This window comes from Leptinotarsa decemlineata, unplaced genomic scaffold, assembly GCF_025532065.1.
Source record: "Leptinotarsa decemlineata unplaced genomic scaffold, Ldec_3_MD MMD2_tig00001393_RagTag_RagTag, whole genome shotgun sequence".
NCBI lineage: Eukaryota > Metazoa > Arthropoda > Insecta > Coleoptera > Chrysomelidae > Leptinotarsa > Leptinotarsa decemlineata.
In genome coordinates this window covers 1154286-1178047 of record NW_027412562.1, presented here as the reverse complement: position 1 = coordinate 1178047, position 23762 = coordinate 1154286, and positions in this window count along the sequence as shown.

Genomic DNA, 23762 nt, shown 5'->3' with positions numbered 1-23762 from the left:
AGTTCAAACGACTGATTTTCTGGTTTCGAACGATAATAGCTCTGAGTTTTTGATGGAATGATGGTTCGTAACACTAATTTCAATAAGATTTAGGCGTCCATGGTAACCATGTCAGAAGATATTGATCAGCATTTTATCTTGGGTCAAATACTCTTCCTCGTCTGAATAAATGATTTGGAAGAGTATGTGAAAAACGTTCAGATTTTACGCCGACGATACTATGCTGGTCATCTTCGATAAATCAGAATCTGTTCTCGAAGAAAAAGTTGTTAAAGCTTTCGATTATATTTTTTCATAGTTAACTAACAACTTTTCATTTCTGAAAAAGACCAAAACACAGTATATGAGATTTCGAATGGGTCAAAAATGAGTAATAACCTAACAATTGATAGTGAACATAATTGCCAATTTATTAGAACATCTAACATTAGATTCCTTGGACTCAATATAGACAGTAGTTTGAACTGTTTGCTTCTGAGTTTTATCTTTCAACTCAGGTGATATGTTCAGTGCCCAGAAACAAATTATAAGAACAACGATGAACTATCCTAGTACTCAACAGTTGTAGAAATCTCTCCAAGGGGCTCAATATTTCGACTGGTTTACTTATATTGGAAACTTGTATCTACATTTTTATCATCACCAATCTTGGATCTGAATACCAGGATCCAAGAAAAATTCATCCTTGCTTTCACAAAATAATCAGCAGCATACAAGTGACCTACTAACAAAGGTATCCTCATTTCGAATGAACTACCTTAGTAAATCAAATCGTTTTTCTCCGTTGCACTTTTCAAGAATTGTTTGAAATAATTTCTGATCCATCAAAGTTGTATTTGTTTGTATAGTGTGTTGATAAGGTATTATATATTTTCAGATTGATATTTAGGTTAGGTTTTTTGATTTGACAACTCCTATACAGTTATTATTGTCCTTGTGGAGGATCGACGACGGAAAAATAACAATTTCCAATCTATCATGCATAATTTTCAGCGAACATACCACATGGGCTAGTCTTATTTCATTCATTGCTTTCTCAGTTTTAAATCTGTTTAAAATCTGTTTTTTCCGTTAACCAGCTGTCGCACCCCTACGAACGACAACCCTCAGAAGTCGAAACTTGTGCGAGCTAAGGATTAACGAGGTCTTACCTTTTAACGTGTGATTCCTAACACAGTTAGTTCTAACCGGCAGAAGAAAGCTGCTGAAATTTCATGATATTCTACCCATGAGTGACAGTACTTTTGTTATTTCTAAAACAATGGAGTTGTCCTCCTAGGTCATCGTTCATCTAGTCCTTTCCAGGAAAGTGGACAGGTCACAGAAGACATCTCCTTCATATTAGCAGGTGTAGGGCAAGACTCGCCGAACGCACACTTTCTCATTGACGATAACTCCATACACTCGCATAGGACATGACTGATAGTTTCATCTTTCTGTTCACACATCCTGCATAGAGGTGTGTCTACTAGCCCCATACCCCGAAGGTGTTTCCTTAGTTGACAGTGGCCAGAAATAAATCCTCCTGTTAAGCGTAGATTTTTCCTGGTCATCGCCAGATATTTCTTCGGCGCCAGCTTCCCAGGGTAGCCCAGGGTGATCCTGACAAAATCACATCCTTTGATTTCATCCCATCTCTTTAGGTATTGAGCACGTTTAGCTGGTTCCGCAATTGTCGAAGTCATCAGGCCGTAGGTGCCACTGGGTCCTAAAATCCTTAGCCCAACCGCTTCCTTGGTTAAAGAGTCGGCAATGTGACTACCTTTACTCCTGTCGAATCCTTAAATCCACCTCAGGATAATGCTATTATCTACCGAGCCTTTGGCTTAATCTAGTTGGCACTCTAGTACTAGCCCTGAGGTAACACGTTGCCTGTTCAAGGCTTGTCATGTTTTGGCCCGAAATTCCTTTTCTGGTCATTTCCTTTGTGGCGATTGAGATACCAGCCAGTTCTGTTTGAACTACGCTAGTATTTTTCCCATTCCCCATTCAGGTGTTGAATTATGATAGCGGAAGATTTTTCGAACTGATATTTTATTCACAAGCTTCGAAACTTCCTGGTGAAGTTTCATATGCCTCAATATCGAAATGGCTTGTTTTCTCATGGAGAGGAAATTATGTTGACAGAAGGAGGATAACGGTAGTATCTCTTGATCACCAGGATGGACCACATTGTCTTCTTTGCTTTCTTTCTCTCCTGTAGGCCCTGTTATGCCTACACTGGTGGAAGTTGGTTTGGGAGTGGAGTTTGGTACTGTATGGATGGTAATTATGTCCTCAGGTTATTAAAATGTAACACGAGAATTCAAGCAATTCAGTTGTTTCAGGGGAAGCTGCAGCAACCTTCAGTCAATGTCCGGTGTTGAGCCATCACCCATTACATATCTAACAGACTAGAAAAGTTGAAGACTAGGCCAACTCTTCTGCGACTGCATTCACCTGCATATCCCTTCTGCTATTTTCATGCTATATGCTTCAGTAGCTTATTGGGTGCTGAAGACTTTGAGTTCGTGATGAAGGAATGTGGAGACCAATTCAACATTTGCAAGAGACTTGTTTGAAAGTAAATCTTTTGGAATAATCCATGAATTCGAAAAAAATCACTGAATGACGAAAATGCGATTGGATAATTTCCCCCCGTTGAATCGTTTTCTGATGTGGAAATTGGTAATTACTTCATTTCAATGGACAATCAGTGTCCAAAACCTGTGGGCTGTGAAATGATCAGTAATTGAAGAGGTTGTTTTTTTCATAATGCCCAAATCTTCAATTATACCTGGACTCTGGTAAATTTATTGATCATCAATCTGATGTATCATATAAAGCAGTAACTACGTAGAATTTAGTTAGTATGAACATATCGGAGAAAGCTATTTTATAGAGGTTCAAGGTTCCAAAACTGTAAGGATGAACAAGAGGATGCTCTAAAACAAAAGATGATCGACACTGATTTCGAGTGCTCACATATGACCCCCCTTCAAGCAAAAAAGCATGAAGAGACATGCTCTACTTCCTTCAAGACGAAAATAAAAGTGTATTTAATATTATATGCATGCTAATCTGAATGTATATACATTTTCTAACAGTAGCCAACTATTCAATCAATATTTTCATTTATGAGTTGATGAACTATTCGATAAAAATATATTGCGAGAGAGACCAAACCAGAAGTATGCTAGCGTCTTTGTTAATTGAGAATTCTGCTCTTGCTTTTCCGCCTCCTGATTCACCTGACTTGTGTCCCTATAACTTTTTCTTCACCTTTACTTGAAAAGTTGTCTCCCGTAGTAGCAGTACCCGTACTGTATTATTTATTCGGCATATTCGACACGTTTTCACTTGAAGCGGGTTACATCAGACCAAATCAATCGGATGAATTGAAAACACAGAACACTGACGTTACGGAAATTACGCGTATTTCTGCTTTCGAGTAACGTATTTGAAATTAAATTTTTGTCATCGGACATCCCAATGTTGACGATGAGGCTTCAACGTAAACAGACGTATGAATTCATGTGTGATATGGCTTTTTTTGGTTTCCGTCATTATTTTGGAATAGGAAGGGAGCTGATAGTCGTAATTCTAAAGATGAAAACTTTCATTCAACTGATAATCTGCTAGGCAGAAGTGACTTTCATAATGCGGTTCTCATTTAAAATGTACAGATATCATATGAAATAGTTTGTACTGAGTGGCAGAACAGTAAGAAGCAGAATGTTTCACAGAAATCATTGAAAACATCAAAATCGTTTCCACCAAATAACTCAACAGTTTCTTCCCTCAATTTTTTTAAAACGAGCAAGTTAGCGCTAGAAATTTTATACATCAATCGTCCTTATTGTAATACAGTTTATTTTCCAGAGTTCAAAATTATATTTGGAATACGTGTGTTGTCAATTCATAACAAACATCGACGTAACGGAAATAATACAGACTCAATTCCGGTGTCCAAAAAGGCCACTCAGTCGCACATCCTATCCAACGACCTCGAACCTGCCGATTTTTTTTCCATTTTTATGAGACTATTGATCATTTCAAAACTCCATAGTTTACAAATGTCTCGGGGAGTTGAGCTCCCGAAGACATACGCTTTCACTGTGTGCAGAAGCTAGAATTTTGAAAAGTCCTCAACCGGTTGCTTAGCACTTCAGCGATATTGAAATATAACCCATTCTGATTGTTGACTCTGGAACCTCTGGCGTGAAATGGATCTATTGAAACAGTTTCTCCACACCAGATCACCCTGTTTGATTCAAAGTCAGCCTTTGGTGCTTCGACTCCTCATAATCTGTTGTTTGATCTCCTGGTTCTACCATGTGTAGCGTTTGTATGTTGATTCCTTGAGTCCGACTGGCAATGAGTGAGTGCTTACATAAATTAACAGATTTCGTGTGTCTGGGTTTCGAATTTTATCATACCTAACGGAGCCTCCAAATAACGAATGTGGTAGGTGCTACTTCCACCTCTTGTGATTGCCCCTCTTGCAAAATCTGAGATCATACCTCTTCAGTGCGTTATAGAATTTATGCAGCACTGGATTAAGGTGTGACCGAATACGCTTGGGAGTTGTTTCTGTCGTGGTTTCCCAGGATGACATCCACAGACTGGGTGATAAGATCCAGGTCCTGGAATATGTAACGGTTGATTGTGTATCTATGAGTGTCCACAGTCATATGAAAGCAGATACTCATGATTGTCTTTATTGGCACCGAAAATCTACGGCACTTTCACGTTCTATGTTGAGATAGAATTTGTGTTTAGCAGCTTTTGCTCATCTCCCAGAGATTGACACACTTTTCTAATATGTTCGCTTGTTGTTGCAGATTATCTGTGACTAGCTGGTGACTGGCGTATCTGTTTAGCTGTGCTGTTTTAGAAGTATTGAAAGCCAACTTGTTGAAGTTTTCCTTTGATATGGGCATAAGTCTCGTGTACTGCGACAATGAGTGGGGTGGAATGACTGTTCCTTATGGAGTTCCAAGAATTACCCAATGAAGAGTTTTTGTCCCATTCCGAATTGGAACCATCTCTTGGTTAGAAAAGAATTTGTCTCACCAGTGTTTCAGTTCAACTATTTTGGGCACAAATCCGTCGTGACTGGGGAGCTGCACGTGCATTCGTATTCAAACCAGTGAAAAATGACGAGGGTGGGATATCCATGACAATTCTTGCCTGTACTTGGTTGTTTTGATATATGGTTGTATTCTAATCCATTTTTGGACGTCTTGAGTACTGGGCATCACATTCTGTTGGCTGTTATACCTTTATATTTTCTTTTGAAATTATTGGAATTCTTATAGTGAACTTCAGTTCCATTGTATTCCATATTTTGGTCTGTTTCTCCTAATTTCTCTGGATACAAGATGCAGTGGCTACGCTTGTGTTCTTGTATTGAGTTTCGAATCAAACGGAGACACAGGAATAGGAAATCCTGTCAACGCAAATGACAAAGGCGTTTTTGTCCTTGGCCAATCTATTAGTGTTGTCTGGTTGATTTATTGGCTTGTGAATAGTCTCAATGTTGTGTCACAAGAACAGTTCCAATGTTCAGGTAGACAAAACCCTAGCATTGATGGATGATTTATAGCAACTTGATATACAGTCACGGGAAACTGAATGAACCTAAGCAAATTTTTACAGATGAAGTAACTCTCTCTCTCTCTCGATATCCTTCTTTTCCCCGATTATATATAGTAGCTTATCTGTATTGTGCTCAATAGCTTTAAACTCCCTTCTGAAACAAAAGCGCAACTCAGATAAAACTCATCTTGATATTTCCCCACAAGTTGACAGTAAATTTGGATGTCATTCACTGTTTTATCATAACTGATAATAATTGTGCAAACTGTTTTGTCCATCCTTCTCCTAAAATAAGTGACCATACAATGTTTATTTGTCTCCAAAATAACAAACGAACTGAAAGCACGTCTATCAAAAATTATACAAACCTTAGTGAGCGAAATTTGGATGAAATAAAACTAGATTTAATTTCATGTGATTGGTATTTGAATTCAACAGATGTCAGTATCATATATTTCAATTTACTCAATAACTGTCAATCAGTTATCGATAAAGTTGCACCAATTCAAGTCTTTTACTATAAAAGTTACATTACATGGTTTGACAACGAAAATCATATTAAAATAAAACAACGTGATCAGATATATAAGGATTTTATTAAAACTATGGGGTGAATAGAAATGTCAGATGGAAAGAATTTAAGAAACAGAGAAATGAAGTAGTAAATTTATTAAAAAAGAAAAAAGAACAATACTTCTTCGATAGAGTAGATATATAAAAAAATAACTCTCAACTGATGTGGAAAACATTAAAAAAGCTTATAAACATGATTTGCCAAAACTTTCCGAGCTGTATAGAATTTAACTTAACAAACCAGAGGTATATTGTTAATAATAAAACTGAAATAGTGAACGAATTCAACTACTACTTCATTACTAGTATTCAGCAAATTGTTGCATAATAGTAATTTTTCCAAGTTTCACATATTAACAATGAATGAATTACGTCTAATTGTTAACTCCTTAGAAAACAAAAACAATGTTGATGAGATCTTATATTCCAAAATGCTCAAAGTCATTTTTGAAACATGTGTACATTTAATTTCAAACCTTATAAATACTTCTCTTCAAACTTCTAAAATTCCAAATCCTCTTAAAGTTGGTACTATAGTTCCCATTCAAAAGATAAATAATACAATCAAAGCCAGTGAATATAGACCTATAAATACATTATCACCAATAGAAAATATTCTTGAACTAGCTGTTTATAAACAGGTACTTGATCATGTTGAAAAAAATGAAATTTTAATAAATAATCAATCTTGATTTCGTAAAAAATATTCATGTGAAACCGCACTTCAACTCACTCTATCTAAATTCAAAAAAGAAGTTGATAAAAATATATTTGTAGTAGCTGTTTTTCTTGATCTGAAGAGGGCGTTTAAAACAATTGACTGTAATATTCTTCTAATAAAATTGAGAGGTTATGACATTGATGGTGATGTTTACCAATGTTTATCTGACTATTTATCCCATAGAAAGCAAAAAGTCAGAGTTCAAGATAATATCTCACAGGAATTGGATATACGTATAGGTGTGCCTCAGGGCAGCGTTTTAGGACCTCTGCTTTTTATCTTATACTCAAATGACATAAACTTGTTTATAAACGTTGATTTTATAAATTTATTTGCAGATGATACACTATTGGCATGCTACGATACAAGCTCAGATAAAGCTATTGATGGAATGAATGCCGCATTAAATGATGTAAATGAGTACCTCATGGCAAATAAATTGAAACTGAATGAAATTAAAACTAAAGGAATGATTATTACAACTGAATTTAAATGGAACACCCTTGATTTAAATGAAATAAATCTACAAATCGATAATAAAATCATTGAAATTGTGTCATGTATCAAATATCTTTGATTCTAGTTAGATAATTTATTACTTTTTGGCAATAATCTCGATTATATATGTAAAAAAAAACCTAAAAAACTATACTATTTATCCAATCAGTCTAAAATTACTGTGCACAATGCGATTATCCAACCACATTTTGAATACTGTGCTTCTATTATTTTCTTGTTTGTTCTAAATCAAACGTTCCAATTACAAAAAGTTCAAAATGGCGGTATGCGAATTGTTCTAAAAGTGAATAATAATAATATAATAATAATAATATTTATTCACACACAAGGATAATAGTACAAGGATAATAGTACAAAATTGTAATTTGAAAACAAATTTCTAAAACTAACGGTGAATAAATTTACAGCTTACGAAGTACAAGTACTTGTTTTGTAAGTTTTGAAAGAAACACATAAGACATTACTAATTGAAACGAAATATACATACACAGAGTGTATAAGTTCATCTAATAAAATGATCTAAAATTAAAATCTAAAAGCAAAAACATACTAAAATATCTACATTGAAGAATTCAATGGTAAAAATGTCATTACTTTTATTATACTTTTTTTTTTATTCTATTTATTTCAATCCATTGCCTATTTGATTTAACTCTCTATAATTTCATGAAAATAGTTTCTGCTTGTATTTTGTACATAATGTTTAAGAGTTTTTTTGAAACGGTGTGCGCAGACCTCATTTTTAATATCATTTGGCAATGTATTAAACAACTTAGGCCCAAGATATGGATAGCTTTTTTGCCCGATCGACCTATACATAAGGGGTGATTTGTAATTATATTTATGCCTAGTTGAGTAATTATGGTTTTGCATTATCAACTCAGATCTGTATATAAAGTGTCTCAGATTTGCTTGTATGTAATATAATTGTCTAACATCATTAACACCAGCTTCACAAAACAGCAAGTCACTAGAATATCTTCTATTCTTATTGAGAAGAATTTTGAGGAACCGTTTTTGCGAGATTTCCAGTATATTGTAATAACTTTTCGAAAGACCCCCCCAACTAATGATTCCATAATTCAAATGAGATTCTACTAAACTCTTATATATCATAATTTTCTGCTTGATATTGAGATATTGCGTCAGTTGTTTGAATTTGTACAGGATACAGCGTAACTTTTGAGTCAGAAATCTCACATGTTGGTCCCATTTAAAGTGACAATCTAATACAATACCAAGGTATTTGATATTTTTGGCTTGATTTATTTTATATTTCTTTTGGATCATGATATCAAAGGTGGAGAGTGCATTTTCAAAGCTACTGAAAGGTATGTAAACTGTTTTGTTGAAATTGATTGACAATAAGCGATGATCAAACCACAATTTTATTTCTGTCAGATTCACTAAAATTGGAATTATGTTACAAACATTGCGGTGGCTACCAGTTTTATTACGGTTGTTTCACTTAACCATGACTTTTATATATAAAATTCTGAATAACTTATCACCTTCATATTTTTCTGAATTTGTTAGTTCAAGCTCAGAAGTGCACAAATATGCCACATGAAATCATACTGATTTGCATTTATGTAGAACAAACAGGAGAAGTGCCATGAATTCTTTATTTTTCAAAGGGTTTGATACATACAATAAATTACCAAATGTAATTAAATCTAGTCCATCATTAAGTATTTTTAAAAAACAGTTATTGAAATCCATCCATAATGCTAGATAGAATAATACTTGGTAAGATAATATTAATAAATATAGTATTTGTATATTGTTTTCTGCTTTTTATCATTGTATTGGGGCTGCACCTATATTGTGATGTATTTTTAATAGCATATGTCATGACTTTTCAAACTAAAACATTTTTATTTTCAATTTTGAACTTTATCACCATTTTGAGATTTTTTATATAATTATTTTCAATTTCTATGTTAGTGATATGTTCTATATAATATTGTGTATTAGGATTACCTATTTCAATAAATACATTTTTCTTCTACTTCTGCAACTAGTTTTTGACCGATATAAAAATTGTCAATGAGCTTGCCAGTTATTTTGGTTTGAGCTCATGTTTATCTCCTAATGCTCTATGATTATTGTTTTCAAGTGAAACCTCGTAGTTTATATACGAAGTGAATTCAACAGAGACTAACCTGACTCAAAAAGAATTTCCACACTTCGTAAGCAACCACTGGCTCATAAATTGGGTCCGGCCATTGGAACCGCATAAACCAATATTCCATCTAGTGTTTTATCTGTTTTACGCTGTTTCGCCACAAATATTATACTGCTCGCTTTTGCAGACCGTTAACTAATCCATAACACGCTATTAAGTGCAGACAATGGATGGATTTCGAAGGTCCCGCTAAACAATACACACCCGATTAGCCATCTCTGACCGTCACAGGCATGGCCATCCATGATTTATTCTCGACACCCCTAATTAAGAACAGATATGAATCCAGACATGAAATTGTGTCTCGTCTTTGTCAGTCTCTGTCCCGCGCAGCATGTGACTTCCTGTTCTTGTCCATTTCCCGTGGCCAATTGCCTTTTTGCAATGGCCGGGGTGAATTAAAAAGAGTTATTGTAAATTGCGAAGGGGGTCGGTTCATTGGGTGGAAGGGGAGCGAAATTTTCAGCTTTTTTCCAGATGAATGGATGCGAAACAATAGCCGTGAAAAAATGTTTTTCGAGAGATATTCCAAGCGTTTTGGTTTATGTTTCAAGTTTGGAGGGACTAGTTTTTGTTCTGGTATTTCATGGCTGAGTGGAAATTTAATTAGTTCGTAATCCCGATTGATTTTTCGAGCTGTATATGGACGACAAAATTCTCTGTCAATCAGTATATACCACGACACAGTAAAATAAATATTTATTGAGATGTGGAGCTACCAAAGTACATGACATTGAAACGGACCGATAAAATTTCTGAAGCAGCATAATAGTTCATAGCAGAAATCAGGTAAAATCATTAGTCATTAAAGAGATAGAAGGTCATATGACTCAAATCGAAGTTTTACCTAAGCAGAAAAATCCAAATGAATTTGTATATTTATATTGAGTATATTGCCAACTTTGTTGAAAGTTCTACAGAAAGCTATGGAAACACAAATCAAGTCTCATCTAAGTAGTCACTCTTTATAACCATCAATTCAATCCCGTTTCCGTAAGGGTTATGGCTGTACGACAGCACTTCTCCACATCACTGATGATATCTTGACAGCTACTGATCAAAGTCAGTGCACACTACTGGTTTTACTCGATTTTAGTCGTGCTTTCGACACCATCAATTACGATTTGTTACTAAGCATATTGCATTTTATAGGTTTTACAGAAAATTCACGAGCGCTAATAGGCAATTCTCTCAAGAATAGGCAGCAAAAGTTGTTCTCGAAGATAAGAGCTCTGAATATTTGAAACTCAAGTCAGGAGTCCCGCAGGGATGTATACAGGGGCCTCTTCTATTTACTATATACTACCCTCATCTGGCGACTAGAATAAAAGCCTGCAATATAAATTTACACGCTGATGATACCCAACTTTATTATAGTTTCCTTCCAAATATGGTGGATGATGCATGCAATCTTATTAATATTGATCTTGGAGCCTTCGGAAAAGCTGCCAAAGACCAGTGCCTACTTATTAATCCTGAAAAATCAAAAGTTAATGGAAGTAGACTTCAGCGTAAAGAAGTTGAGAACTCTATTAATATCACGGTAAATGATAAGAAGCTGGAAATGGTTAAGGAAGCAAAAACCCTAGGAGTAATTATGCACCCTGACTTGAGATTTGAAAAACATATGAATTGACAATTACAACAGGCGTACTGTAATCTGAAAATGATATATAATAATCGACATTTATTACCCATTGAAGTTAAAAAATCATTATGTGAAACGCTAATTTTATCAGCCTTAAATTATACTGACTCTCTCTACGGCCCTAATTTAACAACACTCTATAAGAAAAAGTTACAGAAACTGCAAAACTCGTGTCTGAGATTAATCAACAGTATTAGAAGGGGACAAAGAGTTTCTCATAAATTGAAAGAAATCGGGTGGTCAAATATGGATAATAGAAGAAAACATCATGCTGTTATTCTTTACTATAAAATAATTAGAAAACAAGTTTCCTCTATTTTCTGTGCAATCCGGTTCTGAATATTATAAGAACACAAAATGCTCACAAATTTAGATAATTTCACAAAAAACATCTTTATGAATCTCAAATTTTATAAGAATGATTTTTTTTTCTTTAGTTTAGTAGAGAAATATGTTGTTTTTTTTGTATCATCACACAGGTTTGTTGGGGTTGGGTGGAAGAATATTTTCTGTCGTGTTTACGAAACAGAAAATAAACTCTGCCCATTTTTTCCATGTATGAACCTTGATTTCTAATATTTATTGTATTCTTTTGAATGTGGAAATAACGATTATTATTATTATTATTATTACAAAATACTAACTACACAGTGCATTCCATTTAAAACGAGCCACCCTGAATGACTTTCGATACAATTATTTTCAGGAAAAAAAACACCTTAACAATAGTATACAGGGGAACACATCTTGACATATTCACGTTTGATCTAACTTTCCCTATCGCACCCCCAGGGCATGTCACCATTTTTTTTGAAATTTATCAATTGTTTCGCATCATCAGATGTTCCGTGATGAACATATTTCAACAAAGTTGAATATATTATAGTCTGAAGTTCATAGTTTGGAGTCTGAAAATTATTTGAGTTGGAAACGAGCCACCCTGAATGAACTTCTGTACAATCTGTTACCTTGGTTTCATTGTTGTTTTTGTGAAGTATACTTCAGAAAAGTCTCATTTTGCCTATTTCTCTCTATTTTGTATTTGTCTCATTCTACAATAACAATTATAGTCAATCCATCCCCAATTGGAACGGCAATAAAAATAAGAGTACAGTCATAAACATTTCTTGCCTATGGCCCCTAGTCGCCCAGATAGTTAGTAAACGTGCTATCAAATGTAGTTGGGGAATAAAGACTCAGGCTAGCTGGACTGGCTGAATACTAATTTTTTGTCCGTTTCACAATATTTCTTTATCAGTGCCGTGTATTCGTGGGGTTAGGTGAGGTAGTGAGTGGTTTTGCAAACCGATTTTTGAAAATTTTTTCTAGAGATCAATTACCCTAACACCAAACTGATATTTTTGCACTCGATGCGCGTTTCGCTAACAAGGTTAGCATCTTCAGGAGAAGCAAATTGATACTGAATCTAAAGGAAAGGGTTAGCTGTTTATATGCCTGAAGTTTTTTGGTCCGATGTGGACTTTGTTTGTTGAATGATGATTATCCTAATTGATTTTCGGTAATTAACTAGTGGAACCACTACCTGGGAATTAATTTGTCAACAATAGATTAAAAAGCGGACAAATTAATTTGCAGGTAGTGGTTCCACTAGTTAATTACCTAAAAATCAATTAGGATAATCATCATTTAACAAACAAAGTCCACATCTGACCAAACAACTTTAGGTATATAAACAGCTAACCCTTGTCTTTAGATTCAGTATCAATTTGCTTCTCCTGAAGATGCTAACCTTGTTAGCGAAACGCGCATCGAGTGCAAAAATATCAGTTTGGTGTTAGGGTAATTGATCTCTAGAAAAAGTTTTCAACTTTTACACCAAAGGTTCCAATGTCATCGTTCAAACCGATTTTTGTGAAAATCTTAGTGTTTTTTGGGTATTTTCATCAATATGGCTCTCTGGAGACCATTTGCTTTTGAAACAAATGATAACATTACGTGTGAGGAATCTGTGTCAATCGACAGGGATCCGAAATTTGAAAATAAGGACTTACTTGTTCAAGTTCAGCGAGTGATTTTAAATATTCATGAATGCTTGAAGAAGGAAAACTGTCACCCTTCACAGAATGCTGTTGTGAATAGAATATGCGAGTTAACGAAATTTTCTCGTTTGACAGTTCTTCGAGTCATTAAAATAGGAGATGTCATTGACCATGCAATGAAACGAAAACAAAGGAATAAAAAATTCGCAAACGTTGATGGTGCTACAAAAGATGTGATTCGGCGAACAAATGCGCCACTAGAATCAATGAAGTCGCCCCAAAGCGCCAATTAATTTTTATTGTTGTTTTTATTTTATTTCTATGGTTGTTACAGGAAGTATCATTTTATTTATGGTATATACCAAAAAAATGAAGTACTACCAACCTTGGAAATGATTTGGTATAAATTACTCGACTATTCCGATTACAATTTCAAATCTTTAAAAACTCTACGAGGTGTCTTATTGTCTTGTTGTTTCAAATATAAAAAATTGAACAATCAGATGGTCATAATGGAATCGATACGCATTGTTTAACTCCGACAAGAATATTTGAGGCGAATGAAAATCTACCGAGAATCCAGCAGACATATATTGCGACGAAACTTGGTTTGACATCCATGAGGTTGTCAAATATGGCTGGATAGACGAAACCAAGTATTGTGCTATGAACACACCTTCTTCAAGGGGAAAACGTGTTATAATTTTGCATGCCGGGAATGAAAGTGGTTTGGTACCTAACGCTTTGCTTCTGTCGGCCAAAAATATAAAAGATTCGTCTGCTGATTACCACGAAGATATGACTGCGGCTTTATTCGAAACCTGGTTCAGTGAGCAGCTTCTCCCAAATATTTCTCCAAACTCGGTTATTGTTATGGATAACGCTTAGTATCATTCTCGGTTATTGACTACAATACCAAACAATAACAAAAAAAGCAGATATTGTTGATTTCATGCGAAATCATGACATGGAAATACCCTAAAAGATTCCAACGAAAAAGGTATTACTGGCGACCATGAAACAACGTAATTTTGAAAAAGAGTATATTATTGATTCGATGTGTGAAACACGTGGTCATATTCTCGTTTGCCTCCATACTATTGTGTATTCAATCCGATTGAAATGGTTTGGGTCACAATGAAAGAAAGCTTGCGGAAATGTAATCAGTCACCGACTTTGAATGCTGTAGCGCTTGACAATATAAGGCGAGTGGTGAATGAAGGTAATAGTGATGTGCGGAAGAACTGTGTGGCCCACGTTATAAAAGAAGAGAACAAATATTATGTGCAAAGTTCCATAAATCCGATCGTTATTCAACCCGATGATGATTCCACCTCATCCGAATATAGCGAAGAAGAATTTTGATTTTTCTAGCAATTTTGTTGGCCTCTATTATTTTGTAAATATATGTTTGACGAGAATTCGGTGTGATTATTTGTGTTTTCATTGTATTTTAGAGTTTTCGACTCGGAAATCAACTACCTTAAATTTCGAAGTTTTTCATAATTATCCATGGTGGAAAAATTCAGTTGAGATAACTTTTTCATGGGGTGATCAATTGCTATGATTGTAAGAATAAGTAACTGAAAAACTACCACTGAAAAATAATATACCGAAGCCTATGTCGAGGCAGGAATTCCTTCTCTGTGCTGTTTCAATTGGTACCTACCAGGTGAAGTTACAATTATAAGTGTTTCTGTCATTGTGAATTCTTGCGAAGCAATGGTTTGTTTATACGCTTCGAGAATGGATTGAAATAGTGAGTGTATACTACCAGAATGGAAATAGTGCTAGAGCTGCTGCTCGTATATGTTCAATGATGATCATCCAAGAAGAAATGTGTGACACGAATACGTTTCAGACTTATTGAACAAATATATGTAAATTGCATCTGTGAACAATGAAAAGCATAACCGTTCAGGAGATGACAAACGATGAAGCTATTTGTATTACAGTTTCAGAGCACGTTGGACTAACATAAAATTAGTAATCTCTTACTAAGTTATCTCGAGAATCAGGAATCAGTCGTACAAATGTTTCCAGTACAAAATTCATCCACATAAGATTAGATGATTTCGATAGACGTATCGAGTTTTTGTGAAAGTCTCACTGAACGGATCAACTTGCATCAGAATTTCTCGTATGAACTTTGTTTTTCGGATGAATGTACGTTTAGTTTGAATGGAGAGGTTAACCTGCAAAATTGTCGATATTGGACTGATACGAATCCTCATTTATACCGTCAAGTTCATACCCTACGACCTCAAAAACTAAATGTTTGGGCAGGAATTTTAGGTGACCACATCATAGAACCTTCTTTTATCGATGATAATTCAACCAGTGATGAATATTTAGATATGTTGGAGAATTGAGTATTCGGAGAGGATATAAATTCATTCGAAAACGGAATAGTTTTTCAGTAGGATGATGCACTTCCTCATTATACAGCTCCAGTGAGACAATTTTTTGATGACAATTTTCCTGGTCGCTGGATTGGGAGAAGAGGTCCTACAGAATGACCAACAAAGTCCCTGGATTCCACTGCTGTATATTTCTGTCTCTGTGGACATTTAAAGTCTTAAGTGTATGAGATGAGTTCAACAACATCAGAAGATTTGAGAGAGAAGATCCTGAGGCATTGCAGAAAAATAACTCCCCAAATTCTCAACAATGCGACGGCGGCAATGAAAGCTCGTTTGTAACATTGTATGAAAGTTGGTGGAAACGTTTTTTTCTTGTCATTGTCCAATCATCAGATTTTGATTCAAGAATAAATAAACAAATTTTTTTGTGAATAATGGTTTTATATTTGCCTCCAGAACGAATATTTCAAAATTTGGCCTGCTGTATTTGTTGACCTGTTTTTTATTCTTCCTGCAAATCATTGTTCCAAAAGTTATTCTACTCAAATTATTTGTAGCTCCCGAACCATAAGCTTCAGATCATATGTTCTATAGTTTGTTGAAATCTGCTCATCATGGAGCATCTGATAATGCGAAACAATATAGGCTGATTCATTTAAAAAAAAATTGGTGACATGCTCTGAGGGTGCGATAGTGGAAGTAACATCAAATGTTTATATGTCAAAATGTGTCCCTCTGTATACTATTTCTGACGTGTTTTTCATTTTTCCTGAAAATAATTATGCCAAAAGTTGTTCAGGGTGGCTTGTTTTGAATGGAATACACTGTATTTAATTATATATGAATTCCTCTGAGGAAGTTATTGCATGGCGAATCAGGTGTTGCGGTTTTGTCAACTATTTGTTGAAAAACTTACATTGAAGTCTAATTTGAATACTTCAGACATGAGGATATTCATCCGCAGAATCTTGAAATGAAAGTCCCAATGGAATTAATAAAGCGAATAAAAAACCTTTCCAAAATTCCATGTCAAGATAAACGTTTCCTGTAGGCATGACATGAAATCATATTTTAGCCATCTGACAGCCACATACATACTCATACCGTACTAGGCGCTTACTTTAAATATTAAATTTCACCCGAAAAAACTGCAGGGTACAGTGGCATTCCTATTTTTCCAAGAAGGATTTGGCAATTGTTGATGTATCATGTAACAGTTCAGATATTCCCTGCAATAAAATGAAATTTTTACTTGATTTAGATCAGAAATGGAGAGAGAAATCGCGTCTTCTGATGGGAACAATTTAACATGAGTTGAATTAAATGGGAAAGTTCTCTACTTCCTTCAAAGACTCCCTTCTACGTCAATCAAATATTCTTTATGAGAATATTTCAAGAGTTTTTTGGTGGCCGAATAAAGATGCAAATGAATAGAGTAATTTATACTGACGGGTCAAAAGCTACAGAATTAGTCGGGTCAGCATTTTTTTACCATGGAGAAACTCACCAATGGACCCTGAACAAAATAGCATCGATATTCACAGCTGAATTATACGCCATTCTCCAAGCATTGAGATTCATCGAGACATTGGAAGGAAGAACTTACTTGATTCTATCTGATTCTTGTAGTTCACTCACAGCTATACAGAATAGTTTCAAAACCAGTCCTCGAATCCAGATCATATGATATGTAATCCATATCCTGCAGAACTCTGGCAAAACAATGATTTTTTTCTGGGTTCCTGGACAAATAGGAATAACCGGTAATGAACTCGCATATACTGGTGTCCGCGATTATATATACTGGACAACATTATTCGAATGACATCCCAACCAGATCTGACCTGAAAAACCTATATCAAAAATAAAATAATAAACAAATGGAATCAAGATGGACATATACTCATATTACGTGTAATTACCTTTTGTGAGGTATCAGACCCCTAATATGCGACACCTGCGACGTACAACTTACAGTAGAACAATTACTCGTAGTGTCTCCAATTATTACTCTAGCTAGAAGCAACTGCTCCCATCCTAATATATGCAACAATACCTTAGAAATAGAAAAAAACAGAATTTTAAATAAAATCGACACTTCAAAAATACAAATAATGAAATTATGAAACAACAACAATTATTTGGCACTCCGGGCCGACTCAATTGAATCCAGTGGTGCATTTGCTTTTTCAGCTGCAGGAAGACCCGGAAAATCCTGCAGCACCACATCATCTGAAGATCTTGATCTGTCAATGTCCTGTCTCTCACAAAACAAAATGTAGGGTGTCTCCAGGTACTCCAATACATCGCCAGAACACTTAGTGACACGACTATTGTCAAACTTCAACCAATCCGTTTCGTCTTCAACCAAGGCGTAATAATGATCAGACTCAACGCCGGAACCACATTGAACAAATGACTGCATGAACATTAAAATAGTGGTCTGCTCAATTGGTGTGTCATCTATTCCGAATCTTCGTACGAGTTTGCTGCTTCCGTCAGAAATGAGTCATGTTTGAAAATCATCTGTGTCATTATTAGATTGACTGTTGCCTCAGCTATACTTGTTTTCTTGTTACAGTCAGTTAGTTTGACGCATGTTTGGCAATACAGTAGATCATCATCTGTTAAAAGTTCCATTTTCAGATGATTCAACAATAAGCTTCGCACGGACTGGTTATTAGTCATATTAGGATGTGCTAGTTGAAGTTCCAGAAATTTACATATGTTTTTGCTACCTCTTGAACATTTACTACAATGCAAAAGATTTACAAACACAAGACGAGACAGACTGCACGAAATCATTCAATCCAGAGTAGTCAGGAGTATTGCTTCTGCTGTTGTTTTGCTCACGTATTCAACAAGAACCCCATGAATTCGGAACAATCCTCTGGTTGTCCCAGCGAGTATCTAGTGGACTTCAAAGACTACAGGAAATCGGTTGTTGGGAAAGATACATTCTCAAAAAACTACAGCTGCATGAATAGGTGGTCGAGTTTGGTAAATAACTGGGAAACATTCTCTTTCTCGTTCATCATCAAAACCTCGTTCTTAAAATTTTTTGCCATCAACAAAACTTGTAAAATGCTATTCATGTAGTAAGTGTTTCCTAAATTTCGTAGATGAGTAACATCAAGTGTTGTTCTACAGGCTTGGAATTGCTAAAATCAGTACATGACACCAGAGTGTGACATGGATTCATGATTAGTGGGAAATCAACCGATTGAAATTTGCGAAAACCTCCACGAAAAAATTCCCCCCAACAAAGTCTACCCTAAATCATCACTTAATATGTAAGTATGTTAACATAAACGGAGACAAATTTTGGTGTAAGGATTTAGTTTTCTTCATTTCTTGAAGACACCAAATTGATTGATGAAACGCGCTTCTGGAGACTGGAAAAAGTGCTTATTTCGGAGAACGCAGTCAAACCTCCAATTTGAAAATTTACTAAATCCACCACGCCTCTGGAAGATCCCGCCGTATTCCGGAGAACATCCGACTTTTCATCCATTGCATTGGGGTTAAAGTGATCGGATGTGAGACATAAGTTGAGTGTTACTCCATGATTTATAACCGCTATGTAGAGGATTATGAATCGCAAGTCGGCCCATTTATAGGCCTTCTCCGAGCCACCGCATATTCCTACTTACGTGTTCTACATTTCCAAAGAGGAAACTAGATGGAAATGTGAGAAAGTATATCGACTAACGCAAAGACTGGATAAATTGGATACGTTCTGCTTTCAGATCATTCCTATTTGTTTAGGGTACTCTCCATGAAATTTTGATGAATTCGGCTAATGGACTTTGGGGATAGCCATTGAGGTGGCATCAAGCGGAGATCTGGATAGGTGTTACTCAGCAGTTTGTTTCAATTGCTCGACAATACGTGTCTGTGAAAAGCGATTTCATTGTGGTAATTTCGAATATTTGGGAGTGAAAAATACTGATTTGATTTGACGGTCTGAAATATTCTATTGATATCGAAACCACTGTAACAATATCAGCATATCCGTGTTAGGAATCTCGCGTAGAAAGGTGAGACCTCGTTAATCCTCAGCTCGCACAAGTTTCGACTTCTGAGGGTTGTCGTTCGTAGGGGTGCGACAGCTGGTTAACGGAAAAACATATTTTAAACAGACAGAAAACAGATATCAACTTCAAGAAAACTGTTATATTCTAGACCTGTCAGTTTTTGTTTTCTCCACGACAAAAACTGACTGGTATAATCTCAGTTGCATATTTGTATTCCCCTATTCTACATTTTTGAAGAGAAAATATGGGAGAGTATGTCGGCTAATGCAATGCTGGATGAATTGGATTATTTCTGCTTTCTGATTCATCTCTTCGAAGCATATTATCATTGTTGAAACACATTCATCAGAAGCACAATCTCAATGCTTTTTTGCTATTTCATTCTCGTATCAGTGTTGAATCCGAAAATTCTTGAAATTTTGTATAATTTCCGAACATTATACACATGTTGGAGGTCCTTGAAAATACAAGATTACTCAAACGGAAGAGAACAAATAGTATGAATTGATGATCACACCTTGAAATGTGAGCTATGGTATACTTCAAGGTAGTGTACTTGCTCCCCTAACTATTCTCTCGGTATATCAATTGGTCAAATCACCAACACTGACATAAAAACTTGGCAAGTTGACTTGGGTGTCACACCAATGGGTGGTTCCACTTATGTTTCGCTTGCGTTTACGCAGCTATTTCTGTCAAGTACTTTCTTGGTTTTTCTAATTTTGTCTTCAATCAAGGACCGCCTGCCCGGTACTGACAATGCCCAATAGGCTGAAACAGATGTCTACCGGTGGCTCTTAAATTGAAATCAATATGGGAGTGATCAAAAAACTACTTTATCTATTCATTTTTTGATTTTCATGAAATCATTTTCCAGTAGCCTGACTGAATTAACCTTTCGGTAGACAGATGTTTCAGCCTATTGAGCATCGTCAGTAACGGGCAGGCGGTCCTCGATTGAAGACAAAATGTGAAAAGCCGAGAAAGTATTTGATAAAAATAACTGCGTAAACGCAAGCGGAACATAAGTGAAATCACCTATTGGTGTGACACCCAAGTCAACTTGCCAAGTTTTTATGTCAGTGTTGGTGGTTTGACCAATCAACCGACAACTGCGGTGGTAGAAATTTGAGAAGCTAATCTGGAATGTCATCGAAAAACGAATCCACATTTTTCTAAAAATGATATGAAATCGAGAAGGGTTAATGCATTCATTTATCTTTTGATTTTCATGGAATTATTTTCCAGCAGCTTGACTGTATTAACCTTTCTCGATTTCATATCATTTTTAGAAACATGTGAATTCGTTTTTCGATGACATTCCAGATAAGCTTCCCAAATTTCTGCCACCGCAGTTGTCGGTTGATTGGTCAATTCACCTACACTGACATATTGTATATATATATATATATATATATATATATATATATATATATATATATATATATATATATATATATATATATACAATATATATATATATATATACATAACATAATATATATATATATATATATATATAACAAAGAGTACTTATCTATTTATTTTTTGATTTTCATGGAATTATTTTCCAGCAGCTTGACTGCATCAACCTTTCTAGATTTCATATCATTTCTAGAAACATGCGGATTCGTTTTCCGATGGCATTTCAGGTTAGCTTCCCAAATTTCTGCTACCGCAGTTGTCGGTTGATTGGTCAAACCACCAACACTGACAAAAAAACTTGGCAAGTTGACTTGGGTGTCACACCAATAGGTGGTTCCACTTATGTTTCGCTTGCGTTTACGCAGCTATTTTTATCAAGTACTTTCTTGGTTTTTTCTCATTTTGTCTTCAATCGAGGACCGCCTGCCCGGTACTGACGATGCCCAATAGGCTGAAACAGCTGTATACCGGTGGCTCTTAAATTGAAATCAATATGGGAATGATCAAAGAGTACTTATCTTTTTATTTTTTGATTTTCATGGAATTATTTTCCAGCAGCTTGACTGCATTAACCTTTCTAGATTATATATATATATATATATATATATATATATATATATATATATATATATATATATATATTGCCCTTGAGTTCGGATTGAACCGCGTCTGGACTTCTGTATTCGACGTTTCGGCTCCCATTTTGGAACCATTTTCGAGAATTTGATGTGACTTGACGCCGGGGCCTCAATCTGCCTACTCCCCACACACTCTGTTCACACCAGAATAAAATGAAGATTTCATCAACTCAGTGTTCTTTCTGTGTTGTGTTTTCTTCAGAATTGTGTTAACTGTCGATGGTTGATTGAAAAATTCATGCAACCATTTTGTTGAGATATATCCAGGTCCAATTTTGTAATTGGACCGGGAGAACTTTTTTGTCCATTAGGAATGGATAAAACACAACCGATATTCCACAATAGTTCAGAAAGTGACTTTATAGGTAATTATAAATCGAAGCCACCGGAATCTTTTTAAGCTTCTCGCGGCATGTCGACCGTTTGCGATCGTGTACTGACTGCCAAATCGACGGTGGCTGTGGACCTGCAAACCCGATCTGTGACACGGCATTTAACCACAAATTGCCTCATTCCACCGCCTCTAATGAAGAGGTCTAATGGTTATTATACTTCGACGGGTAATCGTTCCGATTCAAATAGCGTTCGTATGTACCCTGAGGGGGACGCCGATGTTGCACGAATAAAATAGGCCGAATTTGTATAATAGTCATGACCGATGTCGAGCATACTAATTTCTGGCGAAGGGGACGGGGTTTGGCGAGTATACAGGGTAATGCCCGATGACTTATTGTTCAACCATTTGGACTGATATAGCTAGGTGATTATTAAACTCAAACAGATTAATTATCAGTTCTGGTACACATCAACTCCACAATCTGGAGTTATTTTCGATCAATTTGTGAACAAACAGCTTCGTCTTTCTTTTCCTAGGGCAGTGATTCTTAACTGCCGACTTCCAGTTACCCACTATGAAGTTGAGGATACCTTAAAATCTTTGAAAAATAGTAGACTCATTAACGAAACATCACATATATTTCTGATACCGTTAACCGAGCTCATCAATCTTATCACATGAATTTTTCCAGATATTTTCAAAGTTTTGAAGGTTATTCCCTTATACAAAAAAGAGATGCTTCACTGATTGAAAACTATCGTCCGATATCCATCATTTGCATTTTTTCCTAGATCATTGAAAATATTCTGAAACAAAGATTAGCAAATTATTTCAAAAATAACAGATATTTCAGCTCAATTTCAGCAGCGGTAATGGATTCAATCAGTGGCGTAGTCAAGAGACTTGAACAACGGAATCATACTGCTATCACGTTGTGTGACCTCTTGAAAGCCTTCGACTCTGTCGATCATGACATCCTACTGAAAACATTATATTTTTATGGAATAATAGGAGTTGCATTTTCACTTTTTGAATCCTACCAAAAAAATCGTTTTCAGGCAGTTCGTTTCAATAATAGTACATCGGATTTTAAGGAAATGAATCATGGTGTACCCCAGGGATCTGTCCTGGGGCCACTTTCATTTAATATTTATGTTAATGAGCTAAGCAACTCAATAACTTCCTTCAAATATGTTTTTTCTGTCGATGAAACGTTTTATTAGACCGATCTGAACAAATTGAAGAAAAAGTTGGAACATGGTTTGGAGCACACAGTCTAAAATAAAATGATGACAAGTCTCAGAGGCTACGTGTAACGACCTGTCAGTGTGAACAACAAGACCAGAATCTGAAGCTACTTGGTGTTACTTTAGACTCTAAACTGAATTAGAATGCTCATATAGATCAATTAAAACATAAACTGTCGAGCAACTGTCTGCGACAGCTCAGGCATATTTTAAACTACGAAACTTTGAGAACAGTTTATTTTTCACTGTTTCTGTCTCATATGGGTTACGCCTTTTTATTGTGGGGAAAATCCTCGGCTGCTAATGTTATTTTCATTCAACAAAAAAAGGCAATAAGAATATTAGGTAATCTAGGGTATAGAAATATGTGTAGACCTTTATTCACTCCTTGAAATTCACAAAACATCGTTCAACCTCACTACACATGCTGACATTCACCATCATAACACTAGATACTCTGACAATATCAGTCCAAATGACTTGCTA